Source organism: Phaseolus vulgaris, chromosome 11 (genome assembly GCF_051622355.1).
Source record: "Phaseolus vulgaris cultivar YP4 chromosome 11, ASM5162235v1, whole genome shotgun sequence".
Classification (NCBI taxonomy): Eukaryota; Viridiplantae; Streptophyta; class Magnoliopsida; order Fabales; family Fabaceae; genus Phaseolus; species Phaseolus vulgaris.
This window is the reverse complement of record NC_143508.1, coordinates 43,542,831-43,547,277: the sequence shown is the minus strand read 5'-3', so window position 1 is coordinate 43,547,277 and position 4,447 is coordinate 43,542,831.

Genomic DNA, 4,447 nt, shown 5'->3' with positions numbered 1-4,447 from the left:
AAATTTCGCAAACCAAGATTTGAGGATTCTCTTGGGAAAACTTGCAACTAAGTTGTACACTTTAAATTCTTATCATCATCAAAAGAATGGTCAAAATACAATTGAAAACCTAGCTCTTTCTACTATGCCTAGAATAATCATAAAGGACAAACACAACTCTAGAGATGAGCATACATACCATAAAGTAGTTCACAAGACTACTAATATTTCTACATTTGAAATTGTATGTGGACTTAATTCTCTTTCTCCTTTTAAGTTGTTACCATTTCCTAAAGGATTTGTTCCTAAGGAAAAAGTAACAAAGATTGAAAATTTTAAAATGAGGATTAGAGAACACATACAACGATCAAAAGAGAAATATTGTAAAAAGTTGTCAAAAGCAAAAGAAAAACAAAAATGGAAACTTCATAAAATTGATTTATATATAACTACTTCAACTAAATCGTTTTCTTTATTTGATAATTCTCCTAGATGGAAGTTTGATCCGGGAGGACAAGCATAGTTGAAGAAGCAAGAGGCTGCTATCCGACATCAACACTATAGATCTGAGGATAGATTTTCTCAAGAAGGAGGAGATGATGGACACCATCTAGCCATATAAATCCATCTCCCTAGCCATGAAGAAGAAGAAACAATGGATTTGAGGACAACTCATTTTCAAGAGGGAGGGGATGATGGAAGAGGCCCCAGCAGCAACCCTTTGAGAGGCCACCAAAATGCTACCTTGAGGCAACCACTAGAGTCATAGTCAAAGAGGGGTCAAGAGGACACATTTTACATGTCATAGACTCTAGTGTGTCATAGATTTCTTATTTTTCTAGTCAAAGTAGCATAGTTTAAATATTTTTGTAAATGTGTTGAAACATGCAAAGTGGTACCTAAAATGCTAACCTAAGTTTAATTAGAGTTTCCTACTCCTAATTAAACTTAGGTCCAGCCCACAATTAGCCTAAGTGGAGCATCAGGTTCTAGAACTACTAGCACATGGAAGAATTCTAGAACCTACCTCACATGTGTTGAATTTTGGAAGCCACCATCCCATGTGCCATGTGCTCCATGTGCCATAAAAATAACCCAATTAATTTGACACATTCTCGCTGTCGAGTTGGACTTTTTTTTCTCTCTTTTATGCGTTTTGGGTCTTCCTGCTTTCTCCTTTTAGAATATATCATTCTTCTTTAGTTCAACTCTCCATTCTTCCCTAGAAACCTACAACTAACCAAATTTGGGAATAAAATGTGCTTATTCAATTAAAGATCACAAAAATTGTACAAAGGTATAAATTCATAAATTAGGGATTATTTTATATTTAAATCTGCAATTAATACTCATAAGTGCCTATATTTTAATATGAAATATTATGGAAATTAGACACTTATCAATTACTTCTTATTTTTATTGCTTCCTGAAATTGTGTATGAACAAAAATACCAAGATTTTCCAAAGTCTTGACTATTAGAATCAAGGGCTCCTTTCACATAAATTTATTTTTTCTGAAGTCTGGAATCCTCTAGACCGAAAAAGTATTTTAGTTCACCAAGAACTTTTATCTTAAAATATTCATTTAGGAAATTTTTTTATTCTCCCAATTTCTAGTAACGAATCTCTTGCAAGAATAATATCATCTACATAAACAAGTAAAACAATGAGAGAATTTTCAGTTCTTCTTGTAAAAACAGAAAAATCAGACTTTGAATGATAAAAACCAAATTAGTAAGGAAAAAGGATAGCTTAGCAAACCACTGTTTGCTGGCTTGTTTTAAATCATATAGGGACTTTGTAAGTCTACAAACTTAGTTTTGTCTTTCAGTTATTATCCCTAGAGGTTATATCATATATACTTCTTCATTAAGGTCTCCATATAGGAAGACATTGTTACATCTAAGTGATGTAAATGTCAATTTTTAATTAGAAAAATGGTTTAAAAACGTCTAACATTAGTAAGTTTAGCAATAGGAGATAAAGTATCTAAATAGTCAATCCATTCAAGTTGAATATAACCCTTTGCACAAGCCCAGGGTTATGTCCTCAATAGTTCCATCCCCTATGTGTTTGATCTTGTAAACCCATTTTCATCCAATGAGTGTTTATCTAGACGGTATATCAGTAAGATACCAGGTGTGATTTTTTTTGTAGAGTTGTGATCTCCTTATTCATAACATCAATCCACTTTGAGTGTCTACATTCTTGTTCAAAAGATTGTGGTTTACTATTTGATGATATATCCCGAGTGTAATTTAAATGCTATTCAGTCAAATGTTTATATGATAAAACTCATGATCAAAGATATAGGGTTTTTTTTAAATATTTTTACCATATTCACTTATTATGAAATTCTTAACCTAGTAACGATAATCCTTTTGGAATAAAAGTATTCTCCTTTACCTAGTGGATCTCTTAAGATCAGTACTTGCGGTTTTGTCATGACTTTCTTCTTGAATCTCACTGTCTTGATTGTGTGCCTCTTCTTCATTATTCCTAATGTCTTCTCTGTTGTTTTCCTGATTCTTATTGACAAAATTATTTATTCTTTTATCAGTGTCAACAAATATGATATTGTCATTGTCTAAATATTCTAGTTAAAAATCATAATTGTTTTCAATATTATGGCCATGGTTATTATCAGAAATATCATCAGAATTTTTATAAGGGAAGATATTTTCATAAAAAATAACATTTCGATTTATAAAAATTTCCCTATTTTTAGTAAACAGAAAAATATACGCTCTTATTCCCAATTTATATCTAACAAAAACACACTTTATAGATCTAGGTTCAAGTTTGTTACGATTATTTTCAAGGCTGGAAGAAAACCAGAGAGATCCAAAGGTTTTTAAATTGAGATAAGTAGGAGATCTTAAATACAAAAGTTCATAAGGATAATTTTTAAGTAATTGGAAGGGAATAAGTAGGAGCAACACTAGTGCAGGTAAAAAAAAAATTGTATGCTTTATTTCTATTATTTCAAGTTATGTTACATTGAAAAGGAAAACCCCTTTATATAGGGTTTGAAAAATAAAATTAAACTAACTACAGAAAATATGAGATACTTGTGATAACTAGTATCTCAACACTGTAATTTCTTCCAACATGACAATACACATTGGTAATAAATTTCTTTTTTCCTTCAAATATTAGATTCTTGATAGTGGTGCTACCGTCCATATTTATTCATCCTTAAATCATTTCACTTCATATTATCAAAGTAATCCTATTTGTGTCAAACTACCAAATGGAAATCAAGTCATTGTCAATTATTATGGAAGTGTTTTTCTCAAATCAAAATCATGTCATAGACAATGTTTTGTATATTCCTTGCTTCACTTTTAATCTTCTTTCAGTAGCAAAATTGATTGATAATTTATCTTGTGTTCTTACCTTTGACTCTAACAGTTGTCATATTAAGGACAATAACTCCTTAAAGATTACTGGTTTAGCTAAGATGCAAGATAGGCTATATATACTTCCATTCTATCATCAACTTCTAATTCAACCCACCAAATCTACACACACTATCATTATTGTTAATGTCAGTTCAAGTGATCTAGAAACCCTTTGGAATTTTCGATTAGGGTATTGGTGTTATCAAGAATAAATTTTCTTTTGTTAAATATTATAAATTTGTTATTTGTGATATTTGTAATTTTGGAAGGAAAAAAAATCATTTCCTGTTAGTACATCTAAATCTAAAAAATGTTTTGATTTCATTCATGTAGATCTATGGGGACCATACTTTATACCATTAATTCATCGTCATAAATATTTCCTGACCATGGTTAACAAGTATTCGAGGTAGACATGGATTTTTCTTTTAAAACAAAAAAATATGATGTTGTCAATGTTGATCAAGAGTGATAAAAGGCTTTGAAGAATTCAAATCCAGGTGTTTGATGCAAGGCTGGAGTTGCTGCTGTGTTTAGGATAGGATCTGGGTAGTTTATTTGTATAATCCACTCTTTGTTGAATATAAAGCTAAAGTGTTTTCCAATCTTTTAAGATTAAAGTGTTTTCATTCTGTGTGTGCCCTTGTCTCATTTTGCTGTCATGCATTCCATTCCACCTACATCGAAGAGGATCAAAACGAGGGTTGTAAGGTCAGGAAGAAGGCTTGAAGACTGGTTTTCAGGAGACAAGTACATAAGTGATCAACAATCCAAAAGTTGTCTCCTTTGATTGGTTGAAAAACCAAAAGCTAGACAATGTGAGAAGGCTTCTCAAGGATCAGCTGCTGAAGAGATTCTTGGAGATGAAGGGAAACATTTATCCAGATTTAATTCGGGTGTTCTACACAAATTTAAAGTTTGAAGGAAACAATCTTGTTTCACATGTTAAAGGTGTAATAGACATGGAGATTGCCCATGATGTATGGGTTGCTGTAACTGGGTTGAAGTATGCTGGTCTTAGAATCAATAAAGGAAACATTGGTGTTGTGGAAGATTTCAACAAG